General features: G+C 43.1%; 1 protein-coding gene across 1 annotated transcript in view; it reads right to left on the minus strand.

The window, feature by feature from the left end:
- The window catches only part of LOC114281120 (serine carboxypeptidase-like 18), a 34,904-nt gene extending 10,084 nt beyond the window's left edge, over positions 1-24,820 (minus strand). Inside the window, exons 1-4 of the mRNA XM_082914117.1 lie at positions 24,512-24,820; positions 24,181-24,331; positions 23,217-23,293; positions 23,008-23,021 (exon numbers count right to left, since the gene is read on the minus strand). The gene's annotated coding sequence lies outside the window, so the exon portion shown is untranslated. The remainder of the gene's footprint in view (positions 1-23,007; positions 23,022-23,216; positions 23,294-24,180; positions 24,332-24,511) is intronic.
- Positions 24,821-25,087: the final 267 nt, after the last annotated feature.

Genomic DNA, 25,087 nt, shown 5'->3' on the forward strand with positions numbered 1-25,087 from the left:
CCGACATACAGATACAGCGGCCGCCAAAAAGCGAGAGTGACCGACTTTCTGCTAGAGGAGGCCCCCGAACCGGACCCAACCTTGCCACAAATTAGACTAATCCCACTGACCGTTGAAGAAGAAATGGCCAAGAGAAACAGAGTCAAGGCCCTCTTGACCGAGACAAACAGGGCCGAGGTACCACCGCTAAACCAAACTCAAGAGACCGCGGTGGCCCTTCCTTCTCAACAGCCTTCTTCATCACGCCGACCTAAACGCGCCCAGACTACGCAGACCGAACAACGGTTAGTTAATGAAGACGAAACCACCCTACCACCGAGCCACCCACCGAGTCCGCAACCAGAGCCATCTGACCGAGCTACCTCCAAGTGGGCACCGAAGCTCACTTATCAGAACCGAGATATTGAGGAAACTGATTCGGTGGTTGCTAAGAAGGATCACATACTGGCCTTCAACCTTGCCAAAAGTGTGTGCCTTCCAAAGGACATGGAGCACCACAATCAGCTAAACACCGAGCTGAAGGCCATCCGGTCTTCAACAAAATCCATGATCCTGGTAGGTAGCACTCTCTTTTGCTTTTGTTCCTCTCTAATTCTTTCTACTTTCAGCTCGGCTAAAAAGGAAAGTTTCTATTCTATTGCAGGCCATTCAGAAGAACCACATTGCACACAAGCGGGTGTTGGAGCTCAGGAGAACGTCAAGGGAGGCCATGGCAGAGGCCGAAGCCAAAACCACTGAGCTCAAACAAGAACAAGTGAAAACGGCCGAGCTGGAGGCCGAGGTGACTCATCTGACCGGCCTAGTTGCTTCGGCCGATGCTGACTGACAGAGAGCCCTAACTGAGATGAAAGATAAGTATTTGCGGGAACTGGGGAAACTTGAGGGTGTCAAGGGCGCCGAAATAAACGTTTTGAAGAAGAAGGCTGAAGATGCCGAGGTGAAGGGCTTCAAGGAAGGCGAAGCTGCATACATCCAGTAGTGTGAAGCTGCGAAGGATTTGTTCTTCAAGTGCGGCTGGAGGGGTACCGTGGAGCAGCTCGGTTGCGGTCCCGACACCGAGGTCTTCAATGCTCTTCAGTATTTTATTCCGGCCACATTGGCGGAGTATGCAGCCGATCTACAGAAGCAATTCCTTGAAGCGTCTGACGACGATGATGAAGAGAATGAGCCAACTGACACTCCGGTAGTCAACGAGCAAGGCAACGGTCAACCAGCTCAGTTGGAGCCAATGTTTGAAGACCTAACTGTTGAGCCGCCGAATGACACCGTGCTGCCAGTTGCTACTGAGATTGATCTTCCATCTGCAACCGGTGTTCAGGTTGATATTGAAGCCGATCTTGAAGACCTTTTTAATTAATTTGTATTTTTTTCTTTTTCTTCTTTTTGCTTTGACTTGTAACCGGGCTATGGCCCCCCCCTTTGTAATTTCTTTGAACTTGATTAATGAGAATCATCTTCTTTTGTGCTAACTATTATTCTGCTTTGAGTTGTATGCTTGTACCTGTAATGACTGTGTTATCTGACTGACCTTACTAGCCAACCACTCTTTAGCCGATTGTAGACACCCCATTTTTGACCGTCCTCAAGACTTGGACGTCATCGTTTGAACACTCGGTGATCATCTTTGTTCGTGTTCGTCTTGAGTTCTCGGAGGTCTCGGTTACGCGCCCTGCCTCACGATCTCTCGACTCGACTGTTTTGTGTCTGGTTTTGCACCAAACACTTGTTATTTTGCTTCTGAGGGTGGGAAATAGCTTGTAGGCCATCCCCACACCTCACCGGCCATGGCTTGAGGCCACCGGCCTTGTTTCCTTGCCACCGGCCATTGGTGATGGCCGGTCGGCACTATTTATGGTCGGTCGGCATTGTGTTTGGTCGGCCGGCCACTGTTTCTGATCAATCGGCCACTTTTCCTAGCCGAGACCTTTTTTTGAGGGAGCTTGACCCTCTTGAACCTTTTTTTAGCTTCTTGAGAAAGGTTGAACCTTTTTAGCTTCTCCAAGAAGCTTGACCATTTTGAACTTTTTTTTAGCTTCTTGAGGAAGCTTGAACCTTTTTAGCTTCTCCAACAAGCTTGACCCTTTTGAACCTTTTTTTTAGCTTCTTGAGGAAGCTTGACCCTTTTTAGCTTCTCCAAGAAGCTTGACCCCTTTTTTTAGCTTCTCCAAGAAGCTTGAACCCTTCTAAGCTTCCAAGAGAAGCTTGCACCTCTTGAACCCTTGTCTAGCTTCTCCAAGAAGCTTGGCCCATTTGCCTAGCTTCTCCAAGAAGCTTGGCCCTTTTGTCTAGCTTCTCCAAGAAGCTTGGCCTTCTTGGCCCTTTTGCTCCAAGCTTCTAAGAGAAGCTTGGCCTTTTTGGTCAAAGCTTCTAAGAGAAGCTTTGCCCCATTGGTTTCTCTATATAAGGAGAGCCTCTCCTTCCATTTTAGGGGTTAGAAAATCTGATAGATAAGATATATATATCACTCTCTCTATATATCTCCCTCTCTCTCTACATTTGGGTGGGTTAGAGGGTCCAAAAGGGTCTAGTTCTTGGCCATTTGAACTACACCTCCTAGCACAACACTTCCATCATCACTTGGAGGTTCTTGGGTCTTGTTTTCAGAGGTTGAGGGTTGCATTTTTGGGTCTAGAGGCTGCTGTCCCCTTTTGGCTACAAAGGTAACCCATTTTCCCTCTTTATTCCCCGTTTTTGCACAGCATTTTAGCCTGTCTTGCTTGCTGATTTGAGCTTTGTGTATAACATAAAAAAGTTCCATTTTTTTGTGTTTAAGATACTTCATTAAGGACACTTTTGTGTTTGGGGTCGTTTACCCCCTCTTAGGCCTTGTTTGGCCCCATTTTCTGCTATTTTTAGTGAATTTCGGGACCACCTTGTTTGGGCCTCCTCACCACTGAAATCTTGAGGGATTTCAGTGGTGAGGATGGTGGTTTAAGGTCCTAGGAAGGAGAGGGTCATCCCCTCTCCTTGTTGTCTTCAAAAAGTGCCATTTTAGCCTCATGTGTGAGCACCTTTCTTAAGTTCATGTTGGCCATGTCTTAAGTGTTATTTGTGCTTATTTTGCCATGATATAGCACTGTTTTTAATTGGTTTAGACACACCATGCTTGCTTTGCATACTTGTCTTGTAATGCCATGAAATTGCCTCAACATGTATCTAGCATTTAGACCACTATGCTTACTTGTTTTGGTTTAGCTTTGTGAAGCTTTTATGCTTGTTTTAGTGTGCTAAGGGACTGTTTTTGGTCATTTAAGGCATCAATGCTTTGCTTTGTATAGCTACCATGCAAACTCTCTTGTATGTCTTGAGCATTGACCCCTCTAGCATGCCATCCTTGCATCATTTCAGTGGTTTGGAACCACTTGTCATGTTATTTCAGTCCTTGTGGCATGCCTATATGCTTGCATTTGATACCCCTTTAATGTGTTAAAAGGTTGTTGTCTTATGCTCCTTGTTTGGGCCCTTGTGCATGCTTCCATACTTAAACCATTTAGATGCCATTTAGGTGGGTTTTGAGGCTCATTTTAGCATGTCACATCTCTAGTTTTAGTCACTTAATTCATGCCATGTGTGGTTGCGCTAAGTGTAGTTCAATGCTTCTTTGCTGAGCCTTAGGCTTTAGATCATTTGTTGTATGCTATGCTTGTCTTGTTTGCTTGTTTTGGCACCATCATTAACATGATTTTCAGAGCTTACATTGCATGCCATATGCCCATGTTGTTCCTCTTTTAAGTGTGCTTAAAAGTTGTCTCTATGTGCCTAAGTGTTGGACCTTGCATGCATGCCTATTTGTATGTGTTTTGGCTTCCATTCTTGAGCATGTTGGCCACTGTTTTGGACCTAACTTAGAGCTGTCCAATTAGTGTAAGTCCACCCCTTGCATGCCATTCAAGTGCTATTATATTATCTCATGTTTGCATGCTTTGGTTACATGTGTTGCATGCTTGGAATCATTTGCATTTGGCATGCATTCCCTTGGTCAAATTACTAGCATGTTGCATGATTAAATTACATCTTGCATGCTCTAAGTAGTTTGCATAGTTGTGGCATGCTTGTTTGCCTTGTTGCTTAGGTTGTGTACCTAATGTGCATTTCATGTTTGCATGCTCCCTTTTATACCATGTTGCATGTTAGTTAACATGCTTAGGTTGCATTGAACATGTATGCCTTGTCCCTTGATTTAGTGATAGGGATTGGGCCCTTATGTGTTTGCATGCATTACATTTGAAATCAAAGTGCACACTTGATCCTTTGGGCCATCACGCATTGAAATGCGCGATTGATGGTCCGAGAACCAAGGATCATGGCCCTTTGAGTGATAAACATGATAAGGGGTGTGATTGATGCATACATTGCTTGAATTGCATTGCCATGTTCTGCCTTGCCCTCTGTTGCTGTCAATTGCAGATTCTGCAGGAACTTTTTGCCGACCGGCAGTGTTTAGTGCCGACCGGCAATCCTTAATGCGCCGATATCTTCACCAACAGCCGATGATCACATACCACTGCCGGTGGCTATTCTACTCAGCCGGTGGTGTCTCCCAATGTCCAGAGAAGCAATTCTGAGACTTTGGCAGTCTTCAAAGAGGCAGAGCAGCATTAATAGAGGCAGCCTATGCATGGCAGTGCACTTCCGAGCAAGACCCGAGCACGCGTGCATCGGACCCTCTTCCCGAGCCCCTTTTTATTGCCTTCCTTATGCTTAGTTAATTTGTTAATTAATTAGGTAATTTGTAATAATTAATTAGCTAGGATAGTTAATTCATTATTCGAATTGTATTATTCTTTTAGTCCCTCCGAGCGAGGGCGAATTTGTAATAAGTGTGGGTGAGTGTGTGCATGTCTTCCAACCCCCACTTCTTTCTCCCTTTCACTTACCTGCTTTGATGGTTAGTAATAGGACATGTTTAAATTAGCATACCTTATGCTATGCATGCGTGCATTCATACATTTGTCTTGCATGCACCAGGCTCGGTACATCATGCTAACTGCACTCGTATTTCAATTCCAAGTTGAGTATTTGTTAGTTGCAGCATTTCACATGCCATGTTTAGGATAGTCGAGCCTATTTAGATTGCATCTTTGCATGTGTTGCATTAGCCATTTCAAATATGAACTAGGATCATGCATGTGATTACTAACTGGTTTCTGTTTTGGCATGGAGTACGATGTAAGTATTTATGCTTTAGCATCTCGCATGCGTGTGAATGTTAACATGATAGTATGCTTACCATGTGGCTGGATGCTTATGTGTTATAAATTGTTTGAATGCCTGTGGGTGAAGGTTGGATTGTTTGAGTTGGAAAAACTCGTTGAAATCCGCGTTTTAGCCTACTTGCGAGTAGCAAATTCCAAAGCGCTTTTCAAAACAAACGGATATGCAATGCTTGTTTCCAAATTAGAAAATCTAGTCTATACTTGTTTGCTGTGCGCATAACATAGTAATTCTAGGCCAATAACCGGAATAAGAACACATAACATTTTCAAAAACGGATATCATGGTTAGTATAGGCCGATCTTCGGATCGGGCGAGAGGGGGTGCTCATAGCTGACCTTCTCCAATCGTACCCTAGCTCCCGAGCCGAGACAACTCCGGTGATGACGGACATGTGGCCTTCGGCACCGAGTCAGGGTTTCCTAAATTCCCCATTTTAAAATATTTAGGTGGCGACTCTGTATCTGGCAAAGCAGTCCATGTTTGGCACTCCTTTCCAAAAATCTGTTTCTCAAAACAATTTGCCAGATTTGGACTCTTTGGTTCAAGATTAAGAACCGTGACACAAATCGAGTCCGAGCTGTAGTGACCCCACAAATGAACAGAACGGGAGCTCACCCTCCCGGGGCGTTCGGGGACATCTACACCGATGTCCTTACTTCGGCTGAAGAGTACTTAAGAGTTGGTTTAATCCAGCCAACCATTCTTTTTAGCCGATGTCCTTACTTCGGCTAAAGAGTACTAAGAGTTGGTTTAATCCAGCCAACCACTCTTTAGCCGATGTTCCTACTTCGGCTAAAGAGTACTAGGAGTTGGTTTAATCCAGCCAACCATTCTTTTTAGCCGATGTCCTTACTTCGGCTAAAGAGTACTAGGAGTTGGTTTAATCCAGCCAACCACTCTTTTAGCCAATGTTATTACTTCGGCTAAAGAGTACCAAGTGTTGGTTTAATCTAGCCAACCACTCTTTCAGCCGATGTTCTTACTTCGGCTCAAGAGTACTAAATGTTGGTTTAATCTAGCCAACCTCTAGATTGGTTTTTCCAGCCAACCTAAAGTGTTTGGTTATTCCGACCAAACGTCCTGCAGCCTGGATCCTTATCCTGGGCTTAAGAAGGATGTTGGTTTAATCCAGCCAACCTTTAGATTGGTTTTTCCAGCCAACCTAAAGTAAAGTGTTTGGTTATTCCGACCAAATGTCATGCAGCCTGGATCCTTATCCTGGGCTTAGGAAGGGTGTTGGTTTAATCCAGCCAACCTTTAGATTGGTTTTTCTAGCCAACCTAAAGTAAAGTGTTTGTAATGTTCCTACCGTTACTAAAACTAACTTTTACAGAAAACAACTATGCTGAAAAGAATCGACTTGTTTTATTGAGGAAAGAAAAAATTACACGTTTGAAAGAGGAAAGCTAAAAATAAAATAACTTGAGATTGGCGGTGTTCCATGGCCTAAGGATTGCTTTGACGTCCTTGTCTTCTAGGTGGTATGCCCCTTTGCTTGCTAACCCAACCACTTTGTAAGGACCTTCCCAATTAGGCCCTAGCTTGCCATCTCCTAGCACCAGGGTGTTTCCCATCACTTTGCGCAGCACCCAATCTCCGATCTTGAATTGCCTTGGATGTATTGTTTTGTTGTATTTCCTGGATAACTCTTGTTGATATGAGGCAATGTGGACTAGTGCTCTTTCTCTTCTTTCTTCGGCGAGGTCGAGCTCCAATGCTATGGCTTCTTCATTCAAGTCGGGATCAAAATTTTCGCATCGAATTGTGGGGAGGCCAATCTCCAGTGGGATTACTACTTCCATTCCGTAGGCTAAGGAGAATGGTGTTTCTCCTGTTGATCGTCGGGGTGTGGTGCGGTAAGCCCATAAAACATGAGGAAGTTCTTCCGCCCACTTGCCTTTTGCCTTCTCTAACCTTTTCTTCAGTCCATCCAAGACAACCTTGTTTGATGCTTCTGCTTGGCCATTTTCTTGAGGATATGCTGGCGTAGAATTGTAGAACTCTATCTTGTATTCTTCACAAAAGCTTCTAAAGATTTTGCCATCAAACTGGGTGCCGTTGTCTGATATGAGGGCTTTAGGTATGCCGAATCGAGTAATGATATTTTGCCAGACGAACTTCTTCACATCTTTTTCCTTGATTGATGCCAATGCTTCTGCTTCCACCCACTTTGTGAAGTAGTCTGTTGTTGCGAGAAAGAACTTCCTGTTGCCGGGTGCTGTTGGAAGTGGTCCTACTATGTCCAAGCCCCACATTGCGAAAGGCCATGGGCTAGTCAATGGTAGGAGTTCTTTAGCTGGTTGATGTATTTGGTGTGCGAATTTTTGGCATTTCTCGCACTTCTTCACATATTTCTCTAAGTCTTCCTGCATGTATGACCACCAGTATCCTTGCGAAATGACCTTGTAAAATAGCGATCTTCCTCCTTGATGGCTTCCGCACACCCTTTCGTGTATCTCGTATAAGAATGCTTCCACTTTGCTGGGGTGGACACACTTTAGATAGGGTCCTAAGAACGACTTTTTGTATAATGCCAGAGATGGGGAGAGCCAAAATCGCTGTGACTTTACTCTAATTTTGTTGGCTTCTTTCTTTTCTTCCGGTAGGACGCCATCTTTCAAGAATAGTATGATGGGATCCATCCATGAGGGGCCTAGATCGGCGCAGCATACTTCTTCTGCTTCGGGGTCTTCGATACTGGGTCTTGGTAAGTAGTCGATGAGTAATGGATGAGGGATGGATGTATCTGCCATTGAAGCAAAGCCTGCTAGTTCGTTTGCTCTGCCGTTCTCTTCCCTACCTATCTGTTCAATCCTTACTACTTCAAATTTCTTGATCTCTATTCTGACCAATTCTTGGTACTTGGCCATTCTATCATCCTTTGCTTCATAGTCGCCAAAAATTTGGTTTACCACCAGCTGTGAGTCGCTGTAGACCATTAGTTTGGTGGCCTTCATGTAGAACGCTGTTTTGAGACCTGCAAGAAGTGCTTCATACTCTGCTTCATTGTTTGATGCTGGGAAGCCAAGGTTGATTGCTTGCTCCACAACCAAGCCGTCTGGTGAGATGAGGACTATACCAAGTCCTGCACCATGCCGGTTGGATGCTCCATCCACAAAGAGCTTCCACATCTCTCCAACGAACAACTTCCAACAAATGGAGGGGTCAGACGATGTCGTGGGGTCAAGAATGTTGCTGGTGGTTTCTTCAAGGTCCATGCTTGCTGTCTGCCCCTCGCTATCTGATTGTACCAAGTCTTTATTTGTTGGTGAGTCTTGGTTCGGTGTAGCTTGGTTTGCTTCTTCCTTGCTGTCTTTAGTCTGGTTTGCCATGGGATCTGGTTGAGTATCCTGCACCAGGGGTTGCGCTATTCCGGCGTCAACTTCTATCCCTGGTTTGGTTGTATCAGTCAGGTCGACTGGGCAGATATGATGACTTCCTGGGGTGAATTCTGCGACAAAGTCTGCTAAAGCTTGGGCCTTTATCGCGGTTCTAGGTTGGAACTTAATGTCAAATTGTCCCAACTCTACTACCCACTTTAAGATTCGTCCAGAAAAGTTTGCCTTCTCAAATAAAGCTTTTAATGGGAAAGCTGTGTGGACGACTATGGTGTGGGCGTGAAAGTAGTGCGACAACTTCCTTGAGGCCATCATTAAGGCCAATGCTAATTTTTCCAGTGGCAAGTACCTTGTTTCGGCTCCCAGCAATGTCTTGCTGACATAAAACATGGGCAGATATTGGATTCCTTCTGCACGAACCAACACTGCGCTAATTGCGTGCTGAGAGATTGCCAGGTACAAGAAAAGTTCTTCTCCAGTGTCACGACCCAAACCCGGCCCTATGGGTTTAGCACCGTAACCGACCAGTAATCCGAGATTACTGAAGGCCTGCAGAACAGTAGTACAGTAAAACAGAGTACAGGGCCTGGTGGAAGCCAAAACAGTAAATAAATAATGCCCAATGAGCTGTGACAGTCTGTATGCAAAAAGACTTCTCATACATTTATACATAAACAGTACAGAACAGTATACACAATATGTACAATCATTCAGACTAGGGACTCGATCCCTGCATAACAGTACAGTAAACATTCAGTCTATACAGAACCGTAAGACAGTACAGAAGGGGGATTTGTAAAACACCCCTAAGCCTTAACACGATAGGCTCGGAACCTCGCAGTGAGGCACATAGGCTGGCTTGACAAAACTGGAGTAACCCTGACGCTCCTAGCCGCGGTCTGGTGCCTGAACACCTACATATATATGTATATATATATGAGCAGTGAGCTAAAGCCCAGTGAATAACATAATGCGTAAAGAGGTTAAGAATGAATGTCCTTACAGTAACGAAAACAGTTCATTAAATCAGTATTTTCAGTCGTTCAGTCAGTACAGTCATATGTGGTACATCCATTAGCATAACAGTACAGTAAATAGTAGGTCTTAAAAGACCAAACAGTAGTGATGGCCATCAGTCAGTAAACAGTAGTGGTTCCAACAAGGGAACCGACAGAGATCTCTGTAACAGTAACAGTAAACAGTAAACAGTAGGTGCTAAGGATGCCACAATACAGTTCAGAATATAGGACATACATTCATTCAATTAACGGTATTCAATTCAGAAACAGTACAGTTTAGTTGTTCAGAAAATAATCATTTTTGAACATATCTTTACACAATCGTTACTCACAGAGTTCTGGGCTACAGTATGCTAGAGCGTGCCTCCCCAGTCGCCAACCCTACACAGTTCACAGGTTGAACACACACTAAGCTACACAGTTGGGAAATATCATAATTTAACCCTTAATGCCTCGGTGTGTTCTACATCTATCCTCAACAAGATGTCTTAAACTAGGGCTAATAATGCCTAGAATGGAATGAGGATGCAAAGATGTAATCAGAAGAATATTTCAAGATTTTCAGAAAAACAGAGTCCCGCTTGAGCGCAGGTTTCCCCGCTCGAGCGGTCATGCGACAAAGGTACACGCTCGAGCGTCAACTTTCCCGCTCGAGCGTACTGTAAAAGTACTGGATGAGTGAAATCTCCGCTCGACGCCCGCTCGAGCTTGAGACATGACTCCGCTCGAGCGCCCAATCCTCCACTCGAGCGGACTGTAAAACAGTGCAGAGATACTGGATGCTCGGATTCCACGCTCGAGCGGCGATTCCCCCGCTCGAGCGGAAATGCAAAATCTGGAAATTCCAGATTGCACCTCCAAGCCAAAAACCAAGTTCAAAAGCATCAAAACCGATCCTCTTGGGCCCATTTTCTGGAAAACATTTATAAACACATAGAATAACATGTTTCAAAACTCAATTTTAAGAAATCAAAGCCCAAGGGTGTTTGATTCAAATGCAATTTAAACCATTTTTCAAGCACAAGATGAACATGCAAACATGCATGAATTCAAACCATTTTGAAGCTCCAAATTTATGCTCTAAGGAGCCAATTGATCCAAGAACAAGTTGAAAACATGGACCATTACAAAATTATGGACATGCATGCACCATTTTGCCATGAACTCAACTCCAAATTCAACCAAGAACACATGCAAGCATGAATTATGCTCTATATCAACATGTATGAACTAAAACATAACTTAGCTCTACAATTAAACATGGACCATGCAACAATCAACTTAAAGACAAACCAAAAGGATGAAATTCATACCTAGGTCCCTTGAATGCAAGTCTAGTGGTTCAATTATGGAGTCTATACATCAATTCTTCAATCTCTCCAAGCGATTCACCAAGTAGAACTCAAAATCAACTCAATTCTCTCTCACTCTCTATCTTGGTCGGTTGAGCAAGAAGAAGGGCTGAGCAAAATGTGGTTTGATTCAAGGTGTAATGAGGCTCAAATATATGTATTGAGTGGGCCACTAAGGGTGGCAATTTGGTAATTACGGCAAACTTTGCAATTAACTCGTTTTAATCTAATTTAATCATACCTAATCATTTTTCAGATAACTTTACTATAAAATCACATTAATTATGACGATCATAAAACATTAATCAATTTCGGATTCAGCCGCCGATAAGGCCTTCAATTAGCAGTTTAAACACTAAATTACGAACAGATCAAATAAACAATCGACAGATAGAATGCAATTCAAACGTACATACTCAGTCAATTCAGTTCCAGTTTTCAGTCAGTCAGTTCAGTATTTTTAATCAGTTCAATCATCAGTCATAATCAATTCAGTTTAACGGTAATCGATGGTTATCGGTAATCAATCAGTCATTAATCGGTAAACAGTATGAGGGTTGTTACAGTCTCCCCTCCTTATAAAGAGTTTAGTCCTCTAAACTCGAGTTACCTTCATTCTGGAAGAAAACAGGATTCAGTGGAAACAGTTCAGGATATCTCTTAGCCATGTCATCTTCCCTTTCCCAAGTGGCATACATGCCACCATGGTTCTGCTAGTCAACTTTCACTAGCGGGATCTCTTTGTTTCTCAACTTCTTGATTCGTCTATTTACAATCTGTATAGGCCGTTCCTCGTAAGTGTAGTCATCACTCAACACTACGTGGGTAGGCTTTATTACGTGGAAGGGATCCCGGAGATAATCTCTTAACATCGAAATGTGGAAAACATTATGCATATGCTCCATTTCAGGAGGGAGCGCAACTTGATACGCCACCGGATTGATTTTCTCAATAATCTCATATGGTCCGACGTATCTTGGCGCTAACTTGCTTTTGACTCCAAAACGAGTCTGGCCCTTCATCGGTGTCACTTTCACAAAAACGTGATCACCCACTTCATACTCTCTGTCCCGTCTTCTGACATCTGCATAACTTTTCTGTCTACTCTGTGCAGTTTTCAGTCTCTGCTGTATCAGTTTCACTTTCTCAGTGGTTTCATAAACAATCTCGGGCCCAAGCAAAGGCCCATCTCCAACTTCTGCCCAGCAAATCGGAGATCTACACTTTCTGCCATACAATGCCTCGAAAGGCGCCATACCAATACTCGAATGGTAACTGTTGTTGTAGGCGAATTCAGCCAATGGTAAATGGCTTTCCCAGTTTCCCTGAAAATCAAGGACACACATTCTCAGTAAATCCTCTAGAGTCTGGATGGTCCTTTCTGACTGGCCATCTGTCTGAGGATGATAGGCACTACTCAGCCTCAATTCAATACCCAATGCGGTCTGTAGACTTTGCCAAAACCTCGATGTAAACTTCGAATCCCTGTCAGAAACAATAGTCACAGGCACTCCATGCAGTCTCACAATTTCATCAATATAGATAACGGCCAATTTGTCCGCATTATAGATTGTTTTGACAGGTAAGAAGTGAGCAGATTTGGTTAGTCTATCAACAATAACCTAAATTGAATACATACCTTTTCTGGAGCGAGGTAACCCAACGATGAAATCCATCGTGATATGCTCTCATTTCCACTCTGGTATGGGTAAGGGTTGCAATAGTCCGGCAGGTCGTTGATGTTCAGCTTTGACCTGTTGGTAATGAAGACATTTGGACACAAAGTCGGCAATTTCTTTCTTCATCCCCGGCGACCAGAAATTCTGTTTCAGATCTTGGTACATTTTCGTATTCCCCGGGTGGATAGACAATTTCGAATTGTGGCCCTCTTGCAGAACTCTCCTTTTCAGTTCAGTATCATTTGGTACACACAATATTTCATGAAATTTCAGTACATTGTTCTCAAATTTGAATCCCGGTCTTGGTTTAGATTCTCTTTCTTCGATGATCTTCTTCAAGAAGTTATCCTGTTGCTGTTTCTCTTTAATTTCTTCAATCAGTGCCGGTTGAGCAGATATAGCAGCTAAGGTTCCACCTTGTTCTCGCAAAACAATTTCGATTTCAGATTTTTCAAGGTCACAAAGTAACTTTTTCTGTCCGGTGAGCAAACATGCTACGTTTCCAATTGATTTCCGACTCAATGCATCGGCAATGGTATTGGCTTTTCCCGGATGGTACAAAATCTGCAGGTCATAGTCTTTAATCAGTTCTAGCCATCTCCGCTGTCTCATGTTCAGTTCCTTCTGTGTGAAGAAATATTTCAAACTCTTGTGGTCGGTATATACTTCACATGTCACCCCGTACAGATAGTGACGCCATATTTTCAGTGCAAATACTACTGCAGCAAGTTCCAGATCATGGGTTGGGTAGTTCTTTTCATGCGGTCTCAGTTGTCGAGAAGCATAATCAATGACTCTCCCATTCTGCATTAAAACACATCCCAAACCCTTATGAGAAGCATCACTAAAGACAGTATAACCATCCGTACCTGAAGGTAAGGTCAGAACAGGTGCAGTCACTAATCGAGTTTTCAACTCCTGGAAAGCAGATTCTCTTTGGTCAGTCCAGTCAAATGATGTCCCCTTCTGTGTCAGTTGAGTCAACGGTAAAGCAATCTTGGAGAAATCCTTGACAAATCTTCTGTAATATCTAGCCAAACCCAAAAACCTTCGGACTTCAGTCACGTTTGTCGGTCTAGGCCAGTTCACTACAGCTTCAATTTTCTGCGGATCAACAGAAATCCCATCCTTGCTAACAACATGCCCCAAAAACATAACATGGTCAAGCCAAAATTCACATTTAGACAGTTTAGCATACAGTTTCTGTTCTCTTAAGGTTTGTAGGGCAAGTCTCAGATGATGTTCATGTTCTTCTATATTCTTGGAATAAATTAATATGTCATCAATAAATACAACAATAAAATTGTCAAGGTATGGTTTAAAAATTCTGTTCATAAGGTCCATAAATGCAGCTGGTGCGTTCGTGACTCCAAAAGGCATAACTAAAAATTCGTAATGTCCATACCTCGTTCTAAAAGCAGTTTTATCAATGTCATCTGATTTGACTTTCAACTGATGGTATCCGGATCTGAGATCAATCTTTGAAAACACTTTAGCACCCTGTAATTGATCAAACAGGTCATCAATACGCGGTAATGGGTATTTATTCTTTACAGTTACCTTATTCAGTTCACGATAGTCAATGCACAGTCTCAGTGAGCCGTCTTTCTTCTTTACAAACAAAACAGGCGCACCCCATGGTGAGGTACTGGGTCTGATGAACTTTTTGTCTAACAGTTCTTGCAGTTGCACTTTCAGTTCTTTCAATTCAGTTGGAGCCATTCGGTACGGAGCTTTAGAAACCGGCTGTGTTCCGGGAACCACATCAACAGTAAACTCAATCTCCCTGTCAATCAAATCTCCTGGCAAATTGTCTGGAAAGACATCTGGGAATTCTCTGACTATAGGAATACAGTTCACAGTAGCATTATCATCAGTAGATACAGTCAGTACAGAACACAGATATCCCTTACATCCCTTTCGAATTAATTTAACGGCTTTCACTGACGAAATCAAATACGGGGGAGGTACTACTCCACTCCCATTAAACACAAATTCAGGCAACCCAAGTGGACGGAAAACTACTTGTTTTGTCACACAATCAATAGTGGCATGATATTTTTGTAACCAATCCATCCCCAATATTACATCAAAATGATCAATGTTCAATGGTAGTAAATCAATAAACAGATGCATATTCCCAACAATGATTTCACATGCGGGGTACATATAAGCACATGTCATGGATCCTCCTACGGGTGATGACACGGCTAGCAGATAATTCATGGGTTCTAAGGGTCTATTCAATTTCCGTGAGAAAGCATGCGATACATAAGAATGCGTAAACCCCGAATCAATTAATACATATGCATTTTGTGCACAAATAGAGAGGGTACCTGACACAACGATTTCAGTATTTTGTACGTCTCCCGGTACTAGGGCGAACACTCGGCCCTGCCTCATGGGCTCTTTCCCGGTAGCTCTGGGGTTAGGCTTTGGTGCTACAGTTGATGCTGCCATGCTTGGTGCAGCTTTACTACTGGCTTGTGGGGCGGAGGGGCAGTCTTTAACCATGTGACCCACCTTGCCACACATGTAACAGGCTCCAGATAGTTTGTAGCAGACCCCTTTGTGCTTCTTGCCACACTCAGAACAGGGTGGTATAAACCCACTCCCTTGGCTGGGGCTAGTTGTCGACCCCGTATTCTGTTTCTTGTTGGCCGGGTTGTGCTTGCCTTTCTTGAATTTGAAACCCTGCCTCTTACTACGCCATTCCGACGTTGGTGTTTCAGTTTTCAGTGCTTCAATGTTTGATTCAGCCATCAAGGCTCGGTCAAGAACATTTACATAGTTCGGTAGCTTCAAAACATTTATTCTGTCGAGAATTGCAACATTAAGGCCGCCTTCAAATTTCCTGTCCTTCTTATATTCAGTATCCACCATATGCGGTGCATATCTAGCAAGCTCGGTGAATTTCGTCTCATATTCCGCAACGGACATTGTGCCTTGCTTCAGCTGTTCAAATTCAGTCACTTTTCTATCCCTGACACACTAAGGAAAATACTTTTCCAAGAAGGACTCCTTGAACTGAGCCCAAGTCATAACAGTATTTGTATCGCGGATCAACATCCACCACCTTCTAGCTTCTTTTTGTAGGGTGAAGGTAGCTAACAATACTTTATTCGCTTCTGAGCACAGGAACACCTCAAATAGTTTTTCTGTTTCAAGCACCCAAGCTTCAGCCTTTAGCGGTTCCAGTCCTCCCTGAAAGGATGGCGGTTTCATCTTGCTGAATTTATGGGTGAGAGCAATAATATCCCCATAATTCACATTCGCATTAGGTTCCGGCTGTACCGGAGGAGGAGGAGGTGGGGGTTGTTGGTTCTGTTGTTGTTCAAGTCTAGCAGTTATCAGTTCCATCACTCTTTCCATTCTTTCCATTCTTGCCTCGGTAGATGAGGATTCAGGTTCATTTGCATTGTCCATTTCACTATAAGCAGTTATAACAGTTATAGCAATTGTAACATAAATAGTTGCATATTTAAACGGTTATCACACCAACAAGTATTCAGTCATAACATAGCCACACACTTTTCAAGTTCATGAGATGCCCGAATTACTTTCCTAGGACACCCTATAGCTCATTTGGACACGTGTGTGCGGTATGACTCGTGGTTAAGTATCGCTCTGATACCACTCTGTCATGACCCAAACCCGGCCCTATGGGTTTAGCACCGTAACCGGCCAGTAATCCGAGATTACCGAAGGCCTGCAGAACAGTAGTATAGTAAAACAGAGTACAGGGCCTGGCGGAAGCCAAAACAGTAAATAAACAATGCCCAATGAGCTGTGATAGTCTGTATGCAAAAAGACTTCTCATACATTTATACATAAACAGTACAGAACAGTATACACAATATGTACAATCATTCAGACTAGGGACTCGATCCTTGCATAACAGTACAGTAAACATTCAGTCTATACAGAACCGTAAGACAGTACAGAAGGGGGATTTGTGAAACACCCCTAAGCCTTAACACGATAGGCTCGGATCCTCGCAGTGAGGCACATAGGCTGGCTTGACAAAACTGGAGTAACCCTGATGCTCCTAGTCGCGGTCTGGTGCCTGAACACCTACATATATATATGAGCAGTGAGCTAAAGCCCAGTGAATAACATAACGCGTAAAGAGGTTAAGAATGAATGTCCTTACAGTAACGAAAACAGTTCATTAAATCAGTATTTCAGTCGTTCAGTCAGTACAGTCATATGTGGTACATCCATTAGCATAACAGTACAGTAAACAGTAGGTCTTAAAAGACCAAACAGTAGTGATGGCCATCAGTCAGTAAACAGTAGTGGTTCCAACAAAGGAACCAACAGAGATCTCTGTAACAGTAACAGTAAACAGTAAACAGTAGGTGCTAAGGATGCCACAATACAGTTCAGAATATAGGACATACATTCATTCAATTAACGGTATTCAATTCAGAAATAGTACAGTTCAGTTGTTCAGAAAATAATCATTTTTGAACATATCTTTACACAATCGTTACTCACAGAGTTTTGGGCTATAGTATGCTAGAGCGTGCCTCCCCAGTCGCCAACCCTACACAGTTCACAGGTTGAACACACACTAAGCTACACAGTTGGGAAATATCATAATTTAACCCCTAATGCCTCGGTGTGTTCTACATCTATCCTCAACAAGATGTCTTAAACTAGGCCTAAGAATGCCTAGAATGGAATGAGGATGCAAAGATGTAATCAGAAGACTATTTCAAGATTTTCAGAAAAACAGAGTCCCGCTCGAGCGCAGGTTTCCCCGCTCGAGCGGTCATGCGACAAAGGTACACGCTCGAGCGTCAACTTTCCCGCTCGAGCGTACTGTAAAAGTACTAGATGGGTGAAATATCCACTCGACGCCCGCTCGAGCTTGAGACATGACTCCGCTCGAGCGCCAATCCTCCGCTCGAGCGGACTGTAAAACAGTGCAGAGATACTGGATGCTCGGATTCCACGCTCGAGCGGCAATTCCCCCGCTCGAGCAGAAATGCAAAATCTGGAAATTCCAGATTGCACCTCCAAGCCAAAAACCAAGTTCAAAAGCATCAAAACCGATCCTCTTGGGCCCATTTTCTGGAAAACATTTATAAACACATAGAATAACATGTTTCAAAGCTCAATTTTAAGAAATCAAAGCCCAAGGGTGTTTGATTCAAACGCAATTTAAACCATTTTTCAAGCACAAGATGAACATGCAAACATGCATGAATTCAAACCATTTTGAAGCTCCAAATTGATGCTCTAAGGAGCCAATTGATCCAAGAACAAGTTGAAAACATGGACCATTACGAAATTATGGACATGCATGCACCATTTTGCCATGAACTCAACTCCAAATTCAACCAAGAACAGATGCAAGCATGAATTATGCTCTATATCAACATGTATGAACTAAAACATGACTTAGCTCTACAATTAAACATGGACCATGCAACAATCAACTTAAAGACAAACCAAAAGGATGAAATTCATACCTAGGTCCCTTGAATGCAAGTCTAGAGGTTCAATTATGGAGTCTATACATCAATTCTTCAATCTCTCCAAGCGATTCACCAAGTAGAACTCAAAATCAACTCAATTCTCTCTCACTCTCTATCTTGGTCGGTTGAGCAAGAAGAAGGGCTGAGCAAAATGTGGTTTGATTCAAGGTGTAATGAGGCTCAAATATATGTATTGAGTGGGCCACTAAGGGTGGCAATTTGGTAATTACGGCAAACTTTGCAATTAACTCGTTTTAATCTAATTTAATCATACCTAATCATTTTTCAGATAACTTTACTATAAAATCACATTAATTATGACGATCATAAAACATTAATCAATTCCGAATTCGGCCGCCGATAAGGCCTTCAATTAGCAGTTTAAACACTAAATTACGAACAGATCAAATAAACAATCGACAGATAGAATGCAATTCAAACGTACATACTCAGTCAATTCAGTTCCAGTTTTCAGTCAGTCAGTCAGTTCAGTATTTTTAATCAGTTCAATCATCAGTCATAATCAATTCAGTTTAACGGTAATCGATGGTTATCGGTAATCAATCAGTCATTAATCGGTAAACAGTATGAGGGTTGTTACATCCAGGTACTGGGGTAACAAGTAGTAGTGGGGAAGACATATATTCCTTCAAGCTTTCTAGAGCTCGGTCGCATTCTTCTTCCCACTCGAACTTGACTTTTAATGTCTGAAAAAATGGTCGTAATTTGTCTGACGACCGGCTGATGAATCGGTTGAGTGCAGCCGCCATGCCGGTGAGATGCTGTACTTCTTTCACCGAGTTAGGCCTCTCCAGATCCTGGATTGCTTTGATCTGGGAGGGGTCTGCCTCTATACCCCGGTTGGTTACCAGGAAACCCAAGAATTTGCCAGATCCTACTCCGAATGCACACTTGGACGCATTGAGGCGCAACTTGTGCTTCTTAAGGATCTCAAACATCTCGCCTAGGTCCTTGAGATGGTCATTCTCATCCTTGCTCTTGACCACCATGTCGTCGATGTAAGCTTCCATTGTTCTGCCTAACAACGGTTCAAACATCTTGGTGACCATCCGTTGGAATGTCGCCCCTGCGTTCTTTAGGCCAAAAGGCATGACCTTGTAACAGTATAGTCCTCATGGAGTTGTAAAGGATGTGACCTCCTGGTCCGGTTCATGCATGGCGATTTGATGGTAGCCTTTGTATGCATCCAGAAAGCTAAGTCGGTTGTGCCCCGCCGTTAGGTCGACCAATTGATCTATTCGTGGTAGAGGAAAGCTGTCTTTCGGACATGCCTTGTTGACCGTTTTGTAGTCGACATAGACACGCCACTTGCCATTCTTCTTTGGCACCACGATTGTGTTGGAGATCCATCTTGGGTAGTGCACCTCTCTGATTGCTCCTGCCTCCAGCAGGTTTCCTACTTCTTCCGCCACTATTTCGACATGGTGGAGTGCCGATCTACGGGTGCGTTGAATGATTGGTCTGGCAGATGGGTGGACATTGAGTTGGTGACAGATGAAGTTGGGATTAATGCTTGGCATGTCGTATGGTGTCTAGGCAAACACTTCGATATTAGAGGTTAAAAATTCCAAGACCTCTAATCTCTCAGTGCTGGACAACGATGAACCGAGCAAAAAGAACTTATCCGGGTTCTTTTCATCTATTCTCACCTCCACCAAGTCCTCCACCGCTTTCTAATCAGTTGCTCTGCCGACATCTGGGAATAACTCATTGCTCTCAGGTTCTTCCACCGAATGAACGTATCCTTTGGTAGCGTGGCTGCCATTCACTGTGACGAAGCATTGCTTCGACATGATCTGATCGCCATATACTTCTTCAATTACCCCGATATCGTTGGGGAACCGCATTACTTGGTGGTAGGATGACGCCACCGATCGCATGGCATGCAGCCATGTTCTGCCCAAGATGATGTTGTAAGTGGAGGGGACCTTCAATACCCAGAACTCCACTTGTTTCGTCACGCTTCCTGCTCTGACTGGAAGAATTATTTTGCCGACGGGCCATTCTGGCATGGAGTTGAATCCAATTAGGGGAGATACGGCATGCGCCAAGTCTTTGTCTTGTAGCTTTAATTGTTTAAATGTTTCGTAGTACATGATTTCACATGAACTACCCTGGTCAATCAAAATCCGCTTGACGTCAAAATCCTTGACTCGGAGAGTGACAACCAGGGCATCATTGTGAGGGCAATATATCCGTTCCAAGTCTTTATGCAAAAAAGACATGACGTTTGTGGCTTCTGTCTTCCCCTTCTTGATGGCAGGTTGGGCACTTAGCACCTCTCTTAAGTGTTTAGCCCTTTTGATTGATCCCCTGAGCTCGCATACACGCTTAGGTTCAAAGACTCCATGTATTACATTGATAATGCCTTGACGTGGGACGTCGACTGGCATCCCGTTGGGGTTATTATGGTCCTGGGGGGCTGGTTGCGTCCCTCCTTCAATGTATTTATCCAAGTGTCCTGCTGCCACCAACTCCTCCAGGTGCTGTCTCAATGGCGTGCAATTCTCAGTGCGGTGCCCATTTTCTTTATGGAAGGTGCACCGCGATCTTTCGTCGTAGTCCTTCTGCGCTTCCCCTAGTTTGGCTGGACATCTGATGAAAGGCTCATCCCGTATTTCACTTAGAATTCGGTAGATCGGTTTCTTGAAGACTATGGTGATGGCAGTGCGGATTCTCAACCATCTTTTATCCCGGTCCTATCCGTTGTCTCGCCTGCCTCGTCTGTTTCTGCTTGGACGATCTACCGCGTTGACCTTTGCTGAGGCCTTCTTTTCTGGTGCTGTGGTCGCGCCAGATTTTGCTTTGTCACGTGCGCCATCCTCCTCCACCCTGATGTGCTGATGCACTCTTTCTATCAGGGCTTCCATGGTGAGGGGCGGTGTCATGGTGATTGAGTCCCTTAGTCTATTCCCGACTGTAAGGCCTCTTTTGTACTGTGCAATGGCGAGATTGGTGGGGCAATCCCCAATCTTGTTGAATGTCTCCCAGTAGCGGCTATTGTAGGACCTTAGTGTCTCTTTTTCACCCATGTCGATGGAGAGTAACTGGTCAATCTCCACCGGGGTTTTGGTGTTTGTTCTGAACCTTGTGACAAACGCCTCCGCCCAAGAGGCTATGCTGCCTTCTGGAAGTTTTTCAAACCAAGTCAAGCCTAGATCGCCAAGGCTTGACGGGAAGAGGATGCACATTAGAGCCTCGTTTCATCGATATACCACCATAACCTGGCGGAAGTGGCTTAGGTGAATGTAAGGGTTCGTCTTCCCCTCGTATGTGGTGAATTTGGGCTGAAGGAAGCCTGAAGGCAAGGGCGCGTTTTCGATTGCCGGAACGAACGGCGAGGTCTGCAGCCTTGCTAATGCTTTGTCCGTCGATTCGTACGCAGGGCGTGGTAATGGCATTCCAACCTCGACGCTTCCATGCGATCGAGGAGCCAATCGTTGAAGGGCAGAAACTCTGCGTGGGCTGCGCGCCCTGGTGTCCTCCTTCCATCGTGCCTTTTCTTCCAGAATGATCCGCAAATCGGATGATCTAGGCAACTCCGTCTGTTTGGATGATGTTTGGTGCGAGTGTGAGGGTCGGTAGGTACTTCCCTCTGTGTAAGACCTCAATGATTTCGTTCTCTCAGACCTGGAGTAACGAGTTCTGGAGGTTCTAGACTGAGTATCGCCTGTCTTGAGGCTTCTACTCTCTGCTTGTGATGGTGTGGAATGCCTTCCATGGTCTTCTGAGTGGCGAGGGACGTCTTGTTTTTGCGCCCCTCTCCTGTCGCCACTCCTTTTCCCTTCATGTGGCGCTTCAAGGCCCCACCGCCATCTTCCTTATTAATTCGTCTTGCTCCTTCACGCGGTCCTCCAGAACTTGAGGATTAATCCTCCGCCTTTGCCTGTCAGGACTTTGTGAACGAGAGTGATGGGGGCTGTTAGTCCACCTCCCCCTAGTATCCCTCCTGGAGTTATGTCGTTGGGGCTCCAAGTCCGCCATGGGTGGGATAGAAGGTAGTCCTTCACGCCTTGTACCCCCATCTGGTGTTTGCCCGTCGATGGTGGATTGTGGTAATTCTTCATTGTGTGCCATTGTTCCTGAAGAGGTAAAGCTTGATCAAGAGGTTTTGTCCTGTCTGTTTTTCCCATAGACGGCGCCAATTGTACGGGAAAGAAATAAACCTTCTCGTATAATCCTGTTGATCAAATCTGCGCTCCTCTAAACGTCGTCGCTTTACTCCTTGAAAACACAAACGTTAGCTAGCCGGCGGGTGTGTGCCGGAAACCTCTCCGATGCCTAAGTCAGTAAGCTTGACAAATAGACAAAAGCTCTGTGTATCCAAAAAACAAAGTTGTGTTTCCTCTCCATAGCTGATGTTGTGAGCTTTTATAATTTTCGTGTGGCACAATCCTAGTAGGACTTTTACTCCTCCATGTAGAGTCCTCATAGGATTTATACTTCTGAAAGATAATGCTTATCCTTCAACACCCCCCTCACTGCTTAAACCAAGTGAGATGGTTCTATCATGGTAGGTTTCTAATAGGACCGAGGTAATCATGGCTATGCTGAGCCGCAGAGTAGGCCGAACTATCCTTAGTTCGGTTCTTCCTTTCACTACACCTTATCTTGGTTCTCTCATGTACAAACCATGGTGTGATTAGACCGAGCTACCGAATAGTAAGGTTCTGACCGTTCTAACCACAATACGCCATGACCGGGCTAACTCTGAGACCGGACTAACTTCAAAGCGTCTTTAGACCGGACTAACTCCAAGTCTCCTCCGGACCGAACTAGCTTCGGGGCTCTAGGACCGGACTAACTTCAAAGCCTTTTGACTCAGCTCTTCGTATTGTGGCCCATGACGGCCCATTACCCAGCTCGGCCCAATTTTCATATAAATTACCCTCTCAATTATGTTGGCGACCTGAAAGATTAGAAAAATGGATTGGTGGTTACTTATCCAATTCTATAAATTGGTGGTTAAAAGATAATTTTGCCTCACTTTATAAAACCAACAAAATTAACTTGTATGTCATAAGAATTTTTTTTATATAAATTTATAAATTTAATACCAATTAACTAATACCAACTAAAACCGTAGGGTTAGATATTTCTGCACCTCTGTCCAGCAATACGGATTCAATACATATGTTGGAAAGTTTCCATCAAAATTTTCTGTGTCAAAATTTAAGGGACCTGCAGAAAAAAAGTAAATAAATCTCAAATTCTGATATTCATGAGGCCAAGAAATCTTCCGCTTTTTTTCTTTTTTTTTTCCCCATACCCAGAAACATAATATCTTTAAGGTTTCATTTAATGATGAAAATTTTAAAATGTTGTCGTGAAAAAAAGTAGTAAAAATTACACTTTGAACTCGTGTAATCTGACCAAAATTCTATTTTAGTCATTATTATTTTAGTTTGAACAATATTAACCATGGACTTTAAATTTAGTTTTAATTTGGTCTTTTCGTACAAATTGAAAAATAAAATTCATAATTTTTTTTTTTTTATCAAGTGTCACTTATATAAGTAGTACACATTAAAAAAGTTGACTGTAATTTGGATTAATAACTAAATTGAAAATACATTTGAAAGTCTACTTCAAATCAAAATAATATATACCAAAATAAAATTTAGATCAAACTATAATGGTGAAAATATAATTTACCCAAAAAAAAGTTACTATCATCTTTTGCAGTATTTACCTAAGCTTTAGATCGATACTATCCCTTTCAACCTATTTTTTTTTTTTCATTTTCTTCATATAACAAAACTAGGAGAGCCAAGCAAACAACATCCACATATGCATGGGATTGCAAAGTTTTCTGTGGCTCCAATTTGGGGCAGTTTTTAGTAAGTTGAAAACTAATAATCAGAATGCAAAAGTTACTATCATTTCTCTCCTTGCTTTTTTGATTAATTACTTTTTTTAAATTTAAGTTAATTTTTGTTTCATAAACGGTAAGCAGAAGTCTAGAGTCACCAATCGGGATTTGGCTACCGAGTTTTTTTTTCTTTCTTTCTTTCTTTTGCCATTTCAAGAAAAAAAAATGCCCATATGATGGGAAGGAAGGAAATCACCTATTTCATAGACAAGTCCAGAAAGCCAGAACAACCAGGTCCTCCAGTAAGCCAAAGCATCAGAGGGTCCTCTCTTGGATTGCCCTCTGACTCAATGAAGTAGTAAAATAGGTTTACAGCATCGGACTTTCCCACACTCACATTCACATATCTTAAAAACCCCAAAAAAGACACCAAATCAGAGTCCTCCTTTCTACATGTAAGTGTGTGTAAAGAAAAAAAAAAAATCTAGCAATACAAAAATCGATCACAGCCTCTCAATGAGATGGGTTGTGTTTAATTCTGTGATTGGTTTCTGTGCAAATATGAAGAACTACTAAGAAAAACTCACCCAGTTTCGAGTTTGAAGGGAAGATCACCTTTGTAGCCTGGTAGAGTCTTGACAATATGTGACAAAACAACACTGCAAAGAGACAACCATACTAGTAGTACAAGTTTGCATGATGCTGTTGAATGGATGTTACCATGGGTGATGTGAAACTGGCTCTTGAGGCAGTGTTGGCCTTGGATTGTCTGCATGTTAAACTGATAGATGGAATGGGGGAACAAGAACTGGTTTTCTTCTAGCTTGCAATGCGTGCAGTTTGATGGGAGTCCAATATTTTATAATGGAAGCTCACTGGAGCAGCTCTCACTATAAGGAAAAAACACTCTTGGCGACCACTTTTTTTTAACCGGTCGCAAATAGTTTACTTTCTGCAACAAACATTTTTTTTTTGTCGCTGATGATTTGTGTTTTTACGACCAAATATTAATGTATTAATGTATTCATGTTGATAGGTGCTAGTAATTAGATAGATTAACTACAATTTTGACTTCCTTTCGATGGTTTTTTATTTTTAGATTGGATTGTTGATGGATTGGTATGTTGAAATTAATTGGATGAACATGAATTATGCATTAATTG

This window comes from Camellia sinensis, chromosome 2 (assembly GCF_055761805.1).
Source record: "Camellia sinensis isolate YWXY chromosome 2, ASM5576180v1, whole genome shotgun sequence".
NCBI lineage: Eukaryota > Viridiplantae > Streptophyta > Magnoliopsida > Ericales > Theaceae > Camellia > Camellia sinensis.